Source organism: Sylvia atricapilla, chromosome 11, assembly GCF_009819655.1.
Source record: "Sylvia atricapilla isolate bSylAtr1 chromosome 11, bSylAtr1.pri, whole genome shotgun sequence".
NCBI lineage: Eukaryota > Metazoa > Chordata > Aves > Passeriformes > Sylviidae > Sylvia > Sylvia atricapilla.
The window spans coordinates 4,063,314-4,083,046 of NC_089150.1; the positions used below are offsets into that span (position 1 = coordinate 4,063,314).

Below are 19,733 nucleotides of genomic sequence, written 5' to 3' on the forward strand. Positions count from 1 at the left end.
TTATTATTATTATTTTCCCTTGCGCCGAGCCTTGTTTACCCAGCAGGTGGATGTGACGTCAGAGACTGACAACAGCAAAAAATAACAACATCTCCCTCCGCGGGGGTGTCGCGGGCCGCCCCCGGCCCGCCCGCGCGGGGCTGCGCGGGGCGGGGAGGGGGCGCGGGGCGGCGCGGGGCGGGGGCGCGGCGGGGCGGCGTGCGGGGCCCGCGGGCGCGGCGCCGGGCGGAGGGCTCTATTGTTATTTACCGAGCGGCGGAGCACGCCGCCGCGCCGCCCGGGCTCGGCGTGCCGGAGGGACGGGAGGGAGGGACGGGACGGAGGCAGCCCCGCGCCGCTCCGCGCCGCCGCCCGCCCGCGCCGCGGCCGCGCCGTGCTGGGCAGCGGCAGGGCCGAGTCCTGCGGGTGAGTCCGGCGCCCCCCGACACTTTCCTTCCCCGCTCCTCCGGGGCTGTTGCACTTTTCCCCCCGCCGGCCCCACGTGCTCGGCCGCCCCTCCCCGACCGCCGCCGCGGTACCGGGGGGTGGAGGGGGGGGGGGGGGACGTGGGGCGGCGGTGCGCGGATGCGGAGCCCCCTCCCCGGGCTGCGGGGCCACCCGTACCCCCTCCCCGCCCACTTTGGAAACTTCCCCCCGCCCCGCGCTGCGCGCACTCCCCGCCGTGCTGGGATGCGGCGCGTCCCGCCCCCCTCCCATCCCCGCTCGTGCTTTCCGCGTGTTTTCCGCCGGGTCCCTCCGCGCAGCCGCGCAAGGGACGCGTACGCCCCAACTTCGGCACTCGGGGCAAGAAGTTGCGGAGGGGCCGCGCCCCCCCCGCGCAGTGCCCGGCTGCCCGTTCCCCCTTCCCCGGGCACCTGTTGCGGCTTTACGCCCGCGCAGCCCCTTCCGCAGGCGCGGAGCCCCGCGCCGCGCATCCGCCCCCTCCGCGGGTCCCTGGGACGCGTTGCGCCCATCCCCCCCCCCCCCCTTTTTTTTTTTTTTTTTTTTGAAACGAAGTGTTTGAATAAACACCCGCGCCTCCCCAGCTCAGCCCGGCGCAACTTCTGCGGACCGCGCATCCTTCACGCGCGTGTGTGTGCGCGCACGTTCCCCCTCCCGCGCAGCCCCGCGGTGCGGAGCCTGGGGACGGAGCCGCGGCTCGCTGCGCTCCGCGGAGCCGCCGCCGCTGCCCGGTAAGTAGGGGCCGCCCCGCGCACCTGCCGGCCCGCGCAGCGCAGCGGAGGGGTGCGCGCTGCAGGGCGGCCGAGCGGCGTGTCCGCGCCTCCCTCCTCCCCACCCCCGCCCCGCCGCTTTGTGGGTTTCTTTCTTTCCTGAAAAAAAAAAAAAAACAACAAACCCAATTAAAAAAAAAAAAAAAAAAAAAAAAAAAAAAAAAAAAGAAGAAGAAGAAGATAAACCCCGAAGCAGCGCAGCGAGCGGGGCGCGGGCAGGGCTCCGCGGGGCGCAGCGCAGCCCCTCCGCACCGCCCGGCCACTGTTAATGACCGGAGAGCATCGCCGGGCGGGCTGCGGAGCGCCGCGCTTTTAGCGACTCTTCTGCTGCCACTTCGCTGTAATGATTTTAATTGCGTGTTTTTTGCTTTGAGTGAACCGAGCCGAGCGAGATTACTTTTTTAGCTTTTTTTTTTTTTTTTTTTTTTGGTTGCTTTCTTTTTATTTATTTTTTTATTTCTTTTTTCCCCCCCGTCCTATTCCCTCCGGTTCCCCCCGAGCCTGGCGGCGGCGGCAGCGGCAGCTCTTCCCGTCCCTACCCGAGGCGTCTGCCGCCTGCGAGCGCTCTCTCAGCCGCTTCTCTCAGAGAAGCTGGAGCCCAACTTCTGTGCTCAGAAGTTTAAGGTTTCATTTTTAGTAACTGTTCTCGGAGTGAGTAATGGATGTGTACTGCTCGTAGCGTGTCGTCTACACCATATAGCCTGCTGATCGCCGGGGTGCTGGATGGTTCTAAATATTAAAACAATTCTCTAAACTCTGTTTCCTTTCCATACAGTTTTTCTGAACTTGGATTTTTAGCTGATTTGACCAAATGTTGATGTCACAAGTGACAGCTGCTTAATTAGATGAAGTTGCAAGCGTGTCATCGAAGAAACTTTTTTGCCTGTGCTCTTAATCCATGACTTGCTTTAATATTTTGGAAAACAGGCGTTTTGCTCGGTTTAGTATTATTTTTACAGTTTCTGTTACTGCTGAGAAGCTCTTACGTTTTGTAAGTTTGAGAGAGCCTGAAATAACTCAAGTTCCCAGAGAAGTGAGTGTGGGCAAGGAAGTACTGTGCTCCTCGGTAACTAGATTTGGGGGAAGACAGGGAAATCGGGGCTGCTCGTTTCAACTTCTCTCCTCTGAAGCTTTTCCCCTGCACATTTTGTTTGAACTATCTCCCAACCATATTGAATGGACCAGGGCACTGGGGGAGGAAGCTCTCCACTAGTTACCATTCAAAAGGTGTCGGCTAAAATCTCATTGCAAAAAGGTATTGTAGCTTTAACATCTTGCATTGGCAGCATTCTTCCCCCTTAGTCTTTGGATTAGTCATTGTATGAGAGACAGGAAAAAAAAATCACTTTTTTTTTTTTTTTTCTGGAAAAAGTAAAGTAAACAGCCTCCAACAAGTGAACCTTGACAACCCAGATTAAGGAAGGCAGGAGAGATCAAACAAAGCTGCTGCTGGGCTGTTGTCAGGAGCTGCCTCACTGAAAGCTCTGGACTATTCGATCAGGCAGCAAGGCTATATGTTCACTTATGCAGAAATGGACCATTACAAATGCTGATCTTTGTTGTGAAACCAAAGGATAACTCTGAGAAAAATAACTACTATTTCAAACAAGGCTTTCTGTTGCTTACGATTTTGATTGCAAAGTTAGTTTTTTGTGCATGGGCTGGGGTTTGGGGTTTTTTTTATTTTTTTAAGTGATGATGGTTTGAAGTGCATTTTTACACTTTAAGAGGGACTTAAGATTTGGTTTTGTTTATGCTGTCTAGAGCTGCAGAGGAGAAAGTGTTGCAGCAGTGCAATGAAGAAAAACGTAAAAGTTCTGTGAAATTCAGCTTTTATTTCTGGATCACTGAATTGTAAGGAAAATGTGGATTTGTTTTTTTTTCTTTCTGTGTGTAAATTCTGTGTTGGTGTATTATAGAGGAGTTTGGTTGTGATTAAGCACTGTATGTTGGATGACTGCATTCCTAGAGTTTGGAAAACTTGCAATATCTTTTCTTCAAACATGTTGCCAAGCAGTCAGGATGGACCTTGGCTTTTATACTCCGGGATTTTTACAAGACTGTGTAATATGTCTTCATGGCTGTATCAGAGAGACTGTTACTGTGTAGTTTTTCAGGGGAAATACCAGTAAAGAGTAGTAATAGACACTTGGTTTTATTTCAGTAAGCAGTTAGATTTTGGTACTAATTGAAATGAACCAGGGGAGTGAGGCTAGTTTTGCTGTGTGACAATTTCATGTTTGCATTCAAACACTTGATTGTAAACTTCACAAATGTGTCATTTTCATTTCTTTGAAGTATTCTAAAACAAGGGAAATATCTATTTCTTAAAAAAATTCCTAGTAAGAGGATGTTACCCTAATATATATTAATCAGGAGGCAGACCAAGTGCACATCTGCTGAAGAATTAAGAAATCCCAAATCTTTTTGCATAAGCATTTTTTTAATTAGCAGCGCAGATCTCACAATAAGCACTTTATACTTTCTGTAAGGTAAGGTTTCATAACTGTCCTGCATAACTCACTCTAAAGCCTGTAGATTTTTACGGTATGTATTTTAATTAGACAATAAAAAGCATGTGCATTAAACATGCACATGTATGCTATTAAGCTGTTTTGCGTAATGTGTAATGTTTTTTAACATCTATAAACATTTTCTGCTTAAATCAGTTCCACCAGTAACCGTAACACAGCTGGTTTTTGCCCTGGTGGGAGAAGGAGCTGGGAAGTTGAGCAGGGAATTGTGCATCGGACATTAGCGTGCGGCGTACACTGCAGTGTGTGTTTCTCGTGGAGTGGATCACCTTTTTTCGGAGCTAAAATCTGCATTATCACCCTTGATGTGATATACTGTAAATGTTTGTAGCTCCTGAATTACTCCTGTTTCATAGCACTGTAAAAATTAGGAAAAAAGGGTGATAGTAAAAAAGGCAAATATATGGAATGTGTCTAGCGTTTAGTATTCGTACCTCTTGTGGTCATTTAGATTGAGAGATTGAACTGGATAACACAATTCCTTTTGTGAAATATCTGTTGAGCATGCTTTTGTGTATCAAATGAAGTAACACATGCACACACCTATGTCGGATGTGTGTTTAAAATACAGTTATTTCGGCAAGGCTGTCCGGTTATTTATGGGGCATAATGATACTTCTGTCATCTTAAATTTTCTCCGAGAAGCTTTAATAAATTTAAATAGATTATATGCTGTCAGAAAATAGTATAAATTTTGTTTACGATTCACTTGCTTTAAGGTACTTATACTAAAGAAGCTCATTTAACCCCAAGACTGAGGAGCATTAAGTGGTGAGAGGAGTCTGCTGAAGAGCTGCTGCTGCCCTTTGCTCTTGTGATAATCTTAAATTACTACAATTTAATTGCAACTTCAAGACACTGAGCTGAAATATTTTTATGCAGCTGAGCCAGGGCTGAAGAAGGCTCGGTGGGGTTTTTGCAGGTAGCTGGGTGTCTTTTGGAGGTGCAGCATTTGTTCAGGCCTCTCCTGCCCTTCCCAGCACATCCAGCATCGTGTGTGCAGGGACAGGGCGTCTGGGAGGGAGCTTTCCCAGGGGTTCCCACTGCGAGGGGAGCGGGATCAGGCCCTGCAGGGCTTGGATGCACGAGGGTTTTGTTTGCTGTCCATATGTAAGCTGAATTAAATAGCGTGTTTTAATTATTCCTCACATGAGCCTTGCTGGCAGGTTGCTTCCCAGAGCTTTTCCCGGCGAGCCTCTGCTGGGGAAGCAGGTGGGAAGGGGCTGGTGGCTGGAGGGGAAGCCCAGGGGGTGGTCAGCAGCGTGGGGACACGGTGGCATCCTGCTCTGAACATGACCCATAGGCATGGCATGGTCCCTGTGTCCCCAGGGATGAGCTTGGGGTGCAGTCGGCTGCCCTGGGCCTGATCCAGAGCGTGCTGGCATCAACTGGGGTGTCTGCTGATGTTGCTGCCTTTGGCTTTTGGTCTGTGCCACTAACTCGTATCACTGAAACTTTTTCTCCCCCTCCCTCCACGTATAGTAGCGTGTTTTCACACCCGGCGAGCGCTTCGGCAGAGATGTGACACGCAGGAGCAGCCAGGAAGCATTTGCTAGGTGGAATTTAGAGACGCTGTGCACTAGAGATCAGCAGCGTCTCTGAGACCATTCTTAGAGGTCCTGGCAAGCAAACTTTATTCCAGTGCTTCCAAAGGTATGGCCAGGCTGGGAGCCCTTAACGTCGTGCCACCGAGGACGTGCGTCAGCGCCGGCCGTGCTGAGGCACGGCGGTGCTCAAATCGTGAGTCTGATTGTTTGTCTGTTGGTCAGATCCTTGTGAGATGTCTCGCTGCGAGAAGAAACGGAGAAGATCTCGTGGTTGCTAGAGGTGGTTGGTTTTTGCTCTGACAGAAGCGCTGCTCGCAGCCCGCTCGCCGCGCGGCTCGATTCCCGCGGCTCGCTGCGCTGGGAATTGCAGCTCCTGCAGGTAACAAGGTGATGCCAGTGTAGAGAGAGGGGGGGAAAAGAAAAAAAAAACGAGCGTGGAATAAATCATGCAGTCGTTAGAGGAGAAACCTAATTGTGGGATCTCGGTAGTGCTTTACTTTAAAAAGATACGTTTTGTGCTGTAGAGGAATCGGTTGTACTGTTTTACGGAGATCAGATATTTGTTGGTTGGGATTTCTGGAGTGGTTTAACACGTGCTCTTTTTCCTTACTCCAGCACTGGAGCTCCCAAGTCAGAGGAGCTGCTGGCTGTGTTTGTGTGCAGCCTTCTCTGCAAATGCGCTCTAGGGTTTTGTCTTTCTGTTCTCCTGGCACGGGTCTCTTCCATGCATGCAAGTGAGCAGGCTTATGTCTAATGGCTGTTGGGTTGTGGCAAGTTTCCAGAATAATCTTGATGACTTTTTGTTCCGCGTCATTCTGCGAATGAAGACGGGATTCTATGGAAAATGGGCAAAGAGAAGAGCATGGGCAAAATCAGTTTCTCCCCAAGAGGCATCTGGTACCTGAGGAGGACTAAATAATTTTTCTCCTCTCATTGACCCTCCTGGTGCTGTTTTTAAAACATCTCCATTTTAGTGCCTTGAAATTGCAATTAAGTTGTAGTAATTTAAGATTATTGCAAGAGTGCAAAGGGCAGTAGAAGCTCTTTAGAAGTCTCATCTCAACACTTAATGCTCCTCAGTCAGGGGGTTAAATGAGTTTCTTCAATGTGAGTACTTAAAGTAACTAAATCGTAAACAAAATTTATACTATATTCTGACAACTAATAATCTATTTAAATTACATTAAAGTATGTGTGTGAAAATTTAATTAAAGGCAGAAATACTGTCAAGCCCTGTAAATATCTTGACAGATCTACTGAAATGGAGCCCGTATCGTAAAATATTTACACAGATCTGATAGGCTACAGCGTTTCTGGGAGTGCTGTTCTGAAACTAATTGCGGGCTTTCTTCCCTTCCAGTTTCCCATTCAGTTGCAATGGTCTCGGGAAGCAACGCAAATAAATACCCAGAATGTTTTTTTCAGATGATTCTCCCGTGTGTTGTTTACTGCTAATGGTGCTGTCTGTACAATGCTTGTCACTGGTGTGTTTTTATTAGGAGAAGCTGTTTCTTCGCTAAGTTAGTTGAATTCAGAGGCATGAATTAAAAAACTGGGCACTGGAATTAAAAAACTGGCACTGAAAAGTGGAGCTCCACAGCATTAGCAGTGTGTTTGTGCTGGATGTGCCATCTGTGAGTCAACTTTCTCCTGGGTGCGTGTCCCAGAGCGTGGTGCTGCAGTGTCTCCTGCACTTTGACTCTCAGTTGAATTGATTTTTCACATAGAAAGAGCTTAAGACCTTTTTCCCAAGGGTTTGAACTCTATATGGAAGTGTTTCCCAAAGCACACACGGGGCACAGCACCCTCTTGCTGGTGCACCTGCAGGCAGATCTGTTGTGGTACGTGGTCCAGGCTGTTTTTAAAATGAAAAATGTTTTGCCCCAGGTCTAAAACTGTCTGTCTGAAACTTCAGCCAAACTTTGGCCCTACTTAAAACCCACTGGCTGAAATTCTGCGGGTGGTTTTGCTGGGAAGGTGCAGCGTGAGCCGCGCTTTCTCATCACCCCGTCATAGTTTGGAGCAAACTCCTAGTTTTTCCTGGCTGGAGTGTACACCCTGGAGCTGCAGGGTGACGGGAGGAGGATGAGGATTTGGGCATGGAGAGAGGGATGTGATGGGAGCTGGGTGCTGAGGAGCCTGGGCCAGGTGCTGGGCACTGAGCGCTGACAGCCCGACAGAAGGTGGCACAGTGCGGCAGGTTGGCTGCAGCCTCCAATGGCATCGTTAGTTTTCCCCTCTTCGCCAGACATTTCCTTTCATGCTGGATCTGAGTTTTAGCTGTACTTCCCGATCAGTCTTGTCATCTTGTTGCTAACAATTAGGGTCAAGTGTCTTTCCTTGGGCTCTCCGCAGCCTTCGTGTTGGTGTCCCTCCCCCAGCTCCCTGGCTAAGCTGTTTGTTCATTAATTAGTGGATGGGGCATATTAACACATCAGTAAAGCAGAGTAGTCAGAGTTCCCGAGGCATCTCGGGAAGCCCTCTCCAGTTTTATGTGACCGGACATGCACTGTTGCTGATTTAGATAGCGGAGCCGATGATGCCAAAGTGTTGTTAAGAGAGAGATAAATAGAGAGAGCCCAGCAGTAAGCAGAATGTCATGTCTCTATTAAAAAGCTTGTGATAAAGGAAGATAAAATGGTGAGGGGGCGGGGGGATTGCTGGAGTGTTCAGAGCAGCCACGAAACATCTGATCACAATAATCGATGCTGAATTCCCTTTCCTGCGCAGCACTTGCCTGCAGAATTCTGTCTGAGCCTGGGTCTGGTTGCAGCGAGCAGTGGAGCCCTGAAATGACTTTTGTTCTTGCCAGAACGACGGCCGGGGGTTCTCAGGGATTCAGGAGCTGTCTGAGCTGGGATTCAAACATCCCTCCCCGGTTCCTTTTGAAGTGGTGTTCCTGGGATGCTGATGAAGTTGTTGCAGGCTCACGCTGGGGCTTGTTGCTCTGTGCTGCTTTGTACCTTGATTTCCTGGGTGCCCGGGCCACCTGCCTTTCTGTCAGTCTGGAGGTCAGGCCTTGGCAGGATAACGCTGAGGCAGATTCTGCCTATTGGTGTTTTTTCTCGCCTGGGTGCAGGGGCTGCTCTGCAGAAGTGAAAAATGGAACTGATTCTAAAGAAACGAGTGGCTGCAGCAGACGGGAGAGGAGTGGGGTTAATTCTCCCAGAGCAGGAAAACGTTAAATCATCACAGGCTTGTTTGCTGAAAGGATGTTGATCATTCCATTAAGGAGGATTAAGTAATTAACTGATATTTCTTTAGGAACCCATGTCAGTTTTAAGACTCATCTTCCTGGTGTCGCACAGTGAATGTGAAGTGTATGTTTTTCTGCTGCTGGAAAGCTGGGAGATGAGTGTGAGTGAGACACCTCTTCCTAAAAAACTTATGGGAATACCAAGGAAGCAGAAATAGGGAGGGGGCTTTTCAACTAAAATGTGCTGTTCCAATAGATTTTTGATAACAAGGTTGTCTTTTATGGATTTTGTCGGGTGGGCCTGCTGCGAGCCTCATTTCAAGGATGTTCTGTTTGGGATTAAGAAGTTAAAACCTTCTTGAAGTGTTCCTTTTGGTGCTTGCGTTTTTATTTTTAATAATGGTTTTTATGTTGTAATAGTGAGCTCACTGACAGTGAGTCATGAACTCTGTCTTCCATGAACCTCATGACAAATCTCTGTTAGCCGCTCAGGCAGCTCGTCCAGCCCAGTTCCCACGTTTTATACTTGCGCCGGAAAGAAAAATTCCATTAAAATCAGTCTTGTAAATCCCCATTTTCCTCCTATGGCAGAAATCCCTTTAAAAGCAGTGCAGTGCAGGGGGCTGTGGGGCATCATGGAATGGCTGCAGACGTTGTGTTTGGAGCACACTGAAGCTGGGTTTGGCTGGGAAGGGCTGGCAGTCCAGGGCAGGACGTGCCTGGCTGGGGTTTTGACATCAGAGGGTGCTCAGTCAGGTCAAAAGTGTGTTTTGGAGATGATGCATGTGCAGGTAGAGCAGCAGGCAGGCAGAGGAGAACAGTGACAGTGTTTTTCACTGTTCCATGTTTGAAGGATCAGATTGAAGCCCCTGGATGAGAGGAGCAGAGGGCTGTGTTAGTTCTTCTGCATCCCCTGCTCCCAAGCTCACTGCCCAGGTTCAATCTGGTTTTTTTTGCCTCAGCAAATCACAGAATTTGGCATTAACCTCATCAAATCGCTGCTGTTTCTTGTATACTGGTCCCAACTTCTAATACTGCAGTTAGTGATACTGAAACTACACCCAAACTGAGATTTTCTGTGCGAGAGATGGATTCTGCCTGGCAAATAGCATAACCCAGTGGCACCAATTGTGTTAGTATCGATACTCTGTGCTTTCATAACAGCTCTCCTTCTCAAGCAGGGCTCCTGCAGACAGTACCATGCAAACTCTGTTGATCAGTGTACTGTAAATTATTCCTCCCCTTCGGGTGAATTTCATAAATAGTTGTATTTCCATAAGACAGGCAGATTTAGCTTCAGTTATGTGGCCTAGGCCCTGAATACCCTTGGTGAAATCACGGGAGCTTCCTTGGATGGACTGGGTTAAAAAAAAAAAAAAAAAAAAAAGAAAGTTTAAAGAAAATCAGTTTGGCTAGATAATAAATTCTTAGAGTATTCATGTGTGTAACATACAAGAATCTCTCTGGATGTTTTTTCAGAACATCACAGACTGTACCTTCAGTAGCAGATGTAGAAGAGAGATTTTTCTCAGTAAGTTGTGCAATAGAAATAATGTTTTAACAGCTTTAGTTATTAATTTTAATCAGAGAGTTGTCAGGGGCCCTGTCCTGCTCTCATTGAATTAAATGAGTACTGGGAGAAGGTGGCTCTGAAATAGCTCATAATAAATTGTTTTTGTTAGTTTTTAATGATATGCCTGTGCACGTGTGTTCAGATGATATATATTAAGGTTTTTAAAGCTCCCAAGCTGTAAGTTAGGAAAAGAGAAAATGTATTTTTTAGTGATAAATTACTTGATACCTAAAATGCTTTGAAAGAGGAGTGTCAGAAGTGTGCAGCAAAATTTTTGTTTGTGCAAGTATTTTAAAATTTTTTTCTGACTTAACCCACTGGAGTTTTCTGAAGGGCAGTAGTGTGAGAAATGATGGTCTTGCTCAGGAAACCTTTCTAATCTGTAATTTTATTTACAGGATTTAACTGAGGATGGAAGAAACCCATCTTGGTGTATTTTAGCTGATTTTGTACCATGTATATCTGTTCTGCTTTTTTTTTCTTCATTTCTATAAAAGCGATATCTGCAGCATTCAAAAATACTATTTCCTAAAAGTTAAAATGGAACATTGCCTGTGAGTTAAACTAAAATATCTTAAGCCTATTCAGCGTATTCCTGGCGTTAAACAGTCAGAGAAGGCTAAATATTTCCTATTTATTTTTCAGAATGGCTGGAGTATAGTCTTTCAGGAAAAGGGTCCTCAGCCAGTTGAAGGGGAAATCTGATTTTTCAGCAAGTGCTTTATATTTACTGAGGACTTCTGAGTGCAGAAGCGTGCTGCATGGAAATGGAAATTTACTGTCTAGGATTTTTAGGGATTTTAATCGATGCCATTAGATAGAGGCACGCTCATAGAGAGGTAAACTAGTAAATCTGAACAAGCTGAAAAATGGTAGCTATAGGTGTCTGGTTCTGTTATCAAACTTGCTGCCTAAGCCAGAGTTTATGCACTGTGATAATGCTAATGACCAGCAGAGCCAATGATGCATGACTGGAGGAAATCAGTGGTATAATCGGAGAAAGTTATCAGGTTTTTGTCATTAAATATTATTGATAAATAATACACTTCATTTTGAGTAGATAGGATGTGTTTAATTCTGATGTGGAGAGTTTCAATTTAATAAGAGGCATTGCTGAGTAAAATGATAATCTTTTGTAATTTAAAGGGAAAAATAGAAATGCATTTGTTTCAGCATAACCTCCTGGCAGCCTCCATCCACTGCTGTTGTCTTCACTGGTGTCTTATAGTGAGGAATATTTGCAGCTGTTTGAGGTGGCTGCTTACAGCACAGTGTTTTATCTAAGTTATTACTTTGTTCAGAATTATTTACGTGAGTCCAGAACCAAAGGGGTTCTGTTTAGTACAAACTGGGTAAAATCTTTCATTTTCTGTTTAAAAATGTGAGTATTGCAGCAAATATATACTCTGTGCTCCATGCAGTGATTCCCTACAGAACAATATGCCTGTCCAGGCAGCAACAGGGAGAGAAGGGACGAGGACAAAAGATAGAGATAAATTAGATCTCGTTTTGCAACTTATCTTTTAAGTCAGTGGGAGAACAAGGAAGAGAAGTAGAGCTTAAACTGAAGGAAGAGGGATATTAATAGTCTCTATAAAGGACAGTTTGCACCAGGAAAAAAGAAAAAAAAAAATCTGGTTGGCTTTTTATAGCAAAACAGGCTAACACCCAGAGTAAATCTGTGTCATTAACTGAGGCAGTGCGTGATTTTTAGAGCATCTCTGTTCCTCGTGTGCGCCGGTGCCTGCGGAGGCTCGTCCCTGGGCTGGAGGCAGCTTCTGGTGCTGCCTCTGCCCCTGAGGAGGCTTCTCTTGCCTCCTTGCCAGCTGCAGAACCTCTGTCTGGGTCAGCCCATGGCCCTGTTTGAGCAGATACCACCAGTTCAGCCCAACGAGTGGCTTTGTAACGGGGCCAGGATCTTCCCACCACCCCTTGGGAGTCGTGCTCGAACGCTGAATCTCAGCTCGAGTTTCCAGAATTAGATGGCACAGTGAGTAAACACAGCGTACTTGCCAGTTCTCACATCCTCTTTTGCAGCGAGTATTGCAGCAAATCCTGCAGGTTTGACTCATCTCCGAAGTTCTTCACTGATTTGAAGCAGATCTTGTCTGCCTCACTCAGAAGAGCTGGGAATGTGGCCTCAGCTGCTGAGCTCACAGTCCTTCTGGACCTGAACACTGTTTGCTTGAGTTGGCCTCTCAGAAACTTGGGCAGCTCTGAGTAACTTTAGCTGCAGTTATGTGCCTGTATCTACGGGTAAAATTTGGCCTGCAGTTATCCTTTATTCAAAGTTTTATGGAAATACTTCGTTCTTGCTAAGCACAAATATTTACATTCTGGTAGGAAGATTTTTTTTTTCCTCTTCCATTTCTTTGTGAGGTTATTTGTTTGGTGGGGTTTTTTTTCCCCTGCTTGATGCCATAAGCCCAAAAAAAGTATAATGCTTTGTCAGGTAACAAGTAATATTCATATTTTCAACTTATATTTCCCATAGGTCTGAAAAAAAAAAAAAAGTCTGCTTGTATTGGAAGTGTTTACCTACTTGTCAGATTGTAGTGAGCCATCCAGGGTAGGATGGAGATTCTGCTTAACAGTTGGGTAAATTGGCAGGGGAAGGTCATACAGGGCAGAAAACTTTCCTGAGTAAATAAAAGAGGTGTCAGGTACAGCCCCTGGTGTTAAGAGCAGCATGTCTTAGTGTTTCTGCTCCTCGGCGTTGAATCACCTCCGCATGTTTCAACCTCTGCCTGTGGATGCTCTCAGCACACTGAGGAGGAGGACACATTGCTCTGCGAGCACATCACAATGGTCCACACGTGTGCCGTGACTCAAGTGCACTCACAACTTCATGACGTGCATCAAATGGGAATTGTTTCCTTGGAAAGCCTTTGCCTCCTTTGTTTCTTCTCCAGTGAAAGCTACTTGTTTGACTGTTTGACAGTGTGCTTGGTGCTGTGTAGAGTGAAGGCTTGGTTCATTTTGCAGTTAAGTAGATTCAGATACTTCAGCTCGTACCTGGGTGTGCTTCCCATTGGAGCTTCAGCTGACCAGAGGGTGAGACAGCACAGGAAGCTGGACCAGCAGAAAACTAGCTTAAGCAGGAAATAAATGTTTTCTGCCAGTTGAACATCCTCATTGGATTCTGGAGGTCAGAGGAGGGTCTAAAAGGGTCAGGGCCTCCTCTTTGGCCACTTGATTGTGTTCGTTGTAATGTGAGACCTCTGCCAGAGGCTGTGTGTCTGGATGTGCTCTTCTCAGTCTGGGCACAGGATCCTTCCTTGCCCACTGCCCTGGGGCGTGCTCCCAGTAGTGCCTGCTGATGGGACCACCCTGCCAAGTGTGGGGTTTTCTTTAATTGTGAGTTTGATGTTGCTCCCTTAGTGCCACGTACTGAAATTTCTACTATGCATGTCCTGGTGTCGTTCTTTGGGTTTTCTTCTTCCCTGTGGATGAGCTGGTCCAGAGGCTGGGAATTTGTGATGAGGGCACTGAGATACCCAGGTTACTGGCTGCTGTTGTTTCTTCTTGTTTTTATAATAACTTATCTGTGCGATAAGCAAGTGCAGCTGCACATAAAACTCAGATAAAGCTGTGCCCATCCTGCTGTCTGCCTGTGGAGTTAGACAGCCGAGCTGATAAGGAAAGAGTTGGCCAGAGCTCAGGAACAGGTTCACCCCAGAAAGGGTCTGTCCCCTACCCTGTGCTGTGCTGGGTGTGTGTGGCATGGAGAGCACGGGTGGCCGTGGTGGCTCCAGTGCAGGGACAGCCACAGGCAGTGACACTGGTGGGGCTGCTGGTGAGCCCAGGTGTTGGCTCAGGCTTCCAGTGGGGCTTGGAGTAAAGCTTTGAATACAGTTTATGCCTTTACTGCCTTTGATAGGGGTGCAGGTGAACATTAATAGGAGGTGAGAGCGGAGGAGCCCCGAGGGAGCCTTGCTGGAGCCATGCCAAGCAGGTACAGCCCACGAGTGTTACCACCTTGTGATAACCTGGCATGGTGGTGGCATTCCCGTGTCACAGGGATTATGGGGGCGAAGGTGTGCTGCAGTTTGGCAGGGACCTGATCCCTCTACCCTGCTGCGTGTTCAGGGTTGGTTTCCCCTCCTCATGTGGAGGCACCTTCTTGCCCCTGAGAGCTTCTCTTCCTTTGCTGTCCCTCTGCTCCGATGCAGGTGGATCAGCAGAGTGTTTTGGGAGGTGTTGGCACCGCAGAGCAGCACTGCAGGGTGTCCCTGACTGCCCCCAGGCCTTGCTGTGTGACCAGTGTCTGGTGCTGAGGTGAGGTGGGCATTCTCCATGCCCCATCAGAGCCAATGGATAATTCTGGGGGAGGCTGAGCAGAGAGAGGCCAGGTGCCCACTGGCCAGGGCTGTGCCCACAGGGGTTTCACTGTCAGTGGAGTCCTTGGGCTGTGGTGTTCCCAGGGAGGTGAGACCCAGCTGCCTGCCCCAGGGCCTCCCTGGTGTTGCACAAAGTCATCTGCCTCCTCCAGCTGACTTCAGCCTGTTCACTGCCTGGTTTTGCATTGCCTTGTTGAGGAATTGGAATGTGCAGTCTGTGAAGTGAGGCAGCAAAGTGTTAACCCTCACTTTTTAGTTATTACCTTTACTTTTGGAAAGGAGTAGCAGCCAGAATAAAATATTTAGTAGGAATAAAATTCCTGTTACCCACCTTTTGTTCCTGCTTGGTTTGTGCCTGACCTGAGGTGTGGATATCCCTGGGGAGGGCTGATGTGCAGGTGAGCAGAGCTGTGGCCCTGAACCCCTCCTGTCCTCACCCCCTCTCTTCACCATGTGCTGAGGCTGCACCTCCAATTGCTGTATGCTCCTAAATAACCCTCACCTTGCATTAGGGTTATTCACTGTTCATTCTTATGTGTCCACACCACAGCTGATGGGAACTCTAATTGCTCTGCATGCTCCTGTGTTTTCCCCTCACCTCCTGGACCAGAGGGAGGGTTTGTTGCAGGGAAGGTCCAAGCCAGTGTTATCAGGATATGGGCTCTGCCACTTCCCAGGCTGCACATGCAGTGAATGCCTGGAAAAATGCCCCTCCAAGTCATGACAAATTAAGCGTTGCAGACAGATGCAGAGATGAAGCTCTGTGAGATGTGTGACTTGATCCAAGAGTTGTGAGATGTGCAAAGATGGAAAGGAAAGCAAACTTCTCATCCAACACATGGAGGCTGTGGTGCTTGTGCCCCGGGCTGCTCCAGTGCAGCCATCCAAAGGCTGCTGAGATCTCTGTTGTCCCACCCCTGTCCCAGTCACCATAGTGCTGTAGCCAGGAGCTGGATATGCCATTTTTGTTATTACCAAGGTAAGTAAGGTAAACCCCATTTTTCTCTAGTATGGCAGAACTCTCTTTCTAAGTGAGCTCAATTTAATTTCATTTTTCCAAGCAATGGGAGTTATTTCATAGAATTAGGATCATTAAAGCTGGAAAAGACCTCTAAGATGATTGAGTCCAACCATTCATGGTACCCCATCAATAAATAAAGGGCTGTTTGGAAAGCCTGAGCATCCTGTCTGTGCCCCAGTGTCCCTGTTCAGGCCTCCATGTGTGCTGTGTGCACTGAATCACATCTGCTACATGAGTGGGAATGTGCAGGAGGAGACTGAGACTTCTGAATGGCAGAAATGAGTCTGAGGAGGAGAAATTAATAGAAGGCAAATGATGAATTCTTGCATTCACTCAGCTCGTTATTCAGACCCATCATCATGGCAAAGAGATGGGAGGAAACTCTGTCACCAACTGGGGTGTCCGACGGCAACAGTGTAGGATATGTCTTCCAGCCTGAAAAAAAAATAAATTAGGCAGTGGTTGATTACCTCTTGGTTTTAAGTAAGTGTAGTATTGAGTGCAAATTAAAAACAACCTTGAAACTGCACAGATTCATAAAGCTGTACACTGGGATTTTAAAAATTACCTCCATTGGAATCCTGGAAGCATCTGTTACATAATTAATGCACTTAAAAATATATTCTATTTATGATTAATCCAGCACTGTAGTGTGTGCTAGTTAAATGCCTGGATCCCAGGGTGCAGTGCGAGGAAAAAAATGCAGTTGTAATCTATTTGATGGTTATAGGAAAGGACATTTGCTACAAATAAATACATTTTCCTTAGTCTTTTTATTTGTCAGGGCCAAGCTTATGTCTGTTGTGCTGAGTTTGTTGACTGGTAAATGTTTTGAGATTTATGCTGATAATTTTGTAGATCTACTGGAAAAAATAACTCAAGAATAATTAGGGAGATTGACCATACAGTAATGTACCACATGGGTGACAACGTTACTGGGTTGATGATCTTGGGTATGGTATATACAATTAACAGTGCTGAGGCTTAGTGCTGCGGAGCTGTTCAAACACTCTGAGTTACACAAATGCTTTAGGGGATGCACGTCTCTCCTTGCCAAAGTTACTGGAGGCCTTGTTGCTCCTCTCCAGAGAAGTATTCCAAGCTGAGACCTCTGGGTGAGAGTGGCGGAGCAGGCACAGCAAGCACAAGTATGACTTGACAAACCTCAGCCTGCACAGATTTTTTAATCGGGAAGGTTTTCGGGGCTCTGTAGCCTTATTTTTTTGGAAGCTTTGAGTTGGCATCCAGCCATGGGGTCCTGGAACATTTTCTGGCATCACACTTCCTCTGACAGATTTTTCTCTCTGCCCTCAGTTTCTGTTCCCTTTTTTACTCTCGCCCTTCATTGGACACTGTCTTGTCAGGTTGGTGCCAACTAAAATCTTTTTCTTCCATCTTACTTTCGTTGCTGTTTGTAAAGCCTGCAGGCTGTTACAATGGCCCTTAGGTCTGCTGCATTCCAGAGTGGTGGTCCCACCTTGTGGAGTGCTGTGGGTGGCCCTGAGGGTCCTCTGTTTCCCTGCCTGCCTGGGGCTGGCTGAGCATCCCAGCTGGAGCTGCAAGAGTGGCACAGTGCTGTGGAAGTCTCTGAAAAGCTCCTTTTCCAAACCATTCTTTTTTTGAAGTCAACAGCTGTGTGTGTTAGCTCAGGAAGGTTTTTGAGATTGAGAGCTGAAGGTCCCTCTTGCACCGGGACTGTGCTGTATGGCTGCTGGATTGTGAAAGAGGTCACCTGTATTGAATCCACACGTGCTTTTGGATGTACCTGCCAGCAGCAGCGTGGCACGGTGTGGACACTGGCACCTCTGCCTGTTGGGCTCTGCCCTTATGTCCCAGCCCTGCACGGAGACAGAGTAGTGATGGGGAGGGGAGGACAGTTGTCTCCCACCTGCCTTTGGTGTCTCCACGCCCAGCTGTGTGGTGTTCCTGTGCCATACCCACTGTGAGTGCTGGAGGCATCGCTGCAGGGTGGGAGAGGCAAGCAGCAGCCTGGTTCTGTCCTGCCATCCCTTTCTCCGTCACTGACACTGGAAGCGAGTTCCTAATGAACTCAGCTTTCCACTTACTGTTGGTTGTCTTGTTTCTGCACTTCAGAGTCCCTGATGCCCCTTCAAAATGTAACGAGGGAGGAGCGAGCCTGGTTTTGTGGGAGGTGGAGATGCTGAGATGCTCTTACCTGTGGACTGTGCTCTGGGCTCTTCCTCGCCGTTAATCCCAATGGAAACGTTTCTTCTGACTTTTCCCGCTGTATAATGCAAAGCCTTGTTATCTCTGCAGTGTAAAAGTGCACTCAGCATGGGCTTTTCCTTTAGTCCTGAGGAGAGATGGATGTTGAGATACGTGTGCATAGGCCGTATTTCGAGCAAATTGGGACAAAAAAAAATTTGATTACTATTGGTAACTTAATTTTCCGCAAACTAAAGAGCCCCAAAGAGAATCCTACTTCAAAAGCTCTTTGTTTCCTCCCTTTTTTGTTTTTTTAACAAAGGCTACGTTCTAGCTGTATTTCAGTGGTCTCCGGTTTCAGCCACTTTCTTTGATACCGATTTGTGTGAAAGCAGTTGTCAGACAGAAGGAAATGATAAAATCTACGAATTAAAAGGCAAAGGATGAGAAGGGCAGTGGGTAGCTTGAAATGGAGAAGTGCTGGGATCTAACGAGCCTTCCTGCGAGCAGACCCCAGTTCCTCTGCTTGTAAAGGGGCAGGTTGGTGGTGTTCGGCGAATTTCATGGATTGGGGTGGGTGGCTGGTAAAAACAAAGAAGATTTTAGGGAAAAGCAGAATCTGGTGACTACAGTAGTGCATGTTTATTTTTAGAGCTCGATTGCTTTTGAGTTGCTAGCATTAGAAAAACTTCTTAGCTCGCATTATACCGCAAATTTCTTTAATTTATTTTTAAAGTGGAAATTTTGCAAGCTGACGTTTTGCAGCATGCGTAGTACGCTTTTGGCTGACAGCATTGTCTGGCAAAAGAAATAACCAAATTATTATTCAGTCATGGGTTTTTAACAGCCGCAAAGCAAGTGGATGTTAACTAAATGATGCAATTTATTCCCTTCCTGCTTATTGCCAGCTTGCCTATTACAGAGAGACTGCCAGCTTTAAATAAGTGGTACCCAGATGGTAGTCGCATGACGCCCACTTGGTTACGGAGCCTAAGCAGGGAATAACTCGGCAGCCACTACAAGCTGTGGGTCAATTGAGGGGGAATGCCTGTTGCTTCACAGTTTTGCATATGTAAATCTGTTAATGTTATGTCAGTATTGTGCGGTCTAAACACAAGCACTGCCTTTCTCTGGGGCCCAGATGAACTTGGATCGCCGCCCAGTTAATGAGGAGCGGGCGTGCGGAGCGGCGCTCGGAGGCAGCGGCTGCCGCTCCGCGCTCGGCGTGAACCCGGCCGGGATGCTCCGCTCCAGCGGCGCTGCCCGGCCCGGAGCGAGCAAAACACCTCCTCTATTTTTAGCCCCGGCAAGGAAGAGAGCTGGCTCGGCTCGGCTTGGCTCGGCTCGGCTCGGCTTGGCCTCTCCTCGCTCTGTCTGCCACACTCCTGCGCTCGCCTTCATCGGCTGCAGATGTGGCGCAGCCGCCTCCGAGGAGTCATGAACTGTGTCGTCTGCGCCCTTTTAACAGCCAACATCTGCCGCGGCTGCCTGCTGCAAGCGGCATGGAAACAATTCTGGGGAGAGCGCTCAAGTTTGGCCGCGCAGACGATGGCTTTGTATTAATTGCAGCGAGATAGTTACTGTACGAGTCAGGTTTGAAGCCAGTCCTCCTCCCCATCCCCAACTCCGCCTTTTTTATTATTGTTTTAAAAGCAGTAGTTAAAATTGTTTGACATGGGAATGCTTTTTATTGTTGATAAGTTTCTGGTTCTGAAAAGTGTATTACAATGGGTGAAAACAACAACCCAAAAAAAAAAAAAACCAAACCCATAAAAAGCTGGAGCTGTAATATGCTTATAGGCTAAAAAAGTACCAATAGTGTTGATTTAACCAAAGAAAATGTTCCGGGAGGTATTGTAAATTTTATGTGCCAGATGAAAAGCATTAAGTGTGTTATTTTTTACGAAGGAAAAACATTCTGATTTTTAACCATTTTGTAAATTATTTTAATGCTGTAATATGGGCCTGTTCCAGGAGTGCTCGCCCCATGAGCAGCTCCCGTGGGGTGTGGGCTGGGGGCCCTGCTTGGAGCAGGGCTGGGTACAGGGACTGGCCAGGCAGAAATCTCGTCTTTTTGGGCAAAACACTCTGTCTTTGTTTGCTTTTTGGGATTTTTTTTTCCCCCCACCTCTCTTCTTTTTTTGG

At 47.5% G+C, this 19,733-nt stretch overlaps 1 protein-coding gene across 7 annotated transcripts in view; it reads left to right on the forward strand.

Annotated features, from left to right (window-relative positions):
- Positions 1-292: 292 nt before the first annotated feature.
- The window catches only part of FOXP1 (forkhead box P1), a 391,357-nt gene continuing 371,916 nt past the window's right edge, over positions 293-19,733 (forward strand). For all 7 annotated transcript variants that reach the window (XM_066327180.1, XM_066327184.1, XM_066327183.1 and 4 more), the window contains exon 1: positions 293-405. The gene's annotated coding sequence lies outside the window, so the exon portion shown is untranslated. The remainder of the gene's footprint in view (positions 406-19,733) is intronic.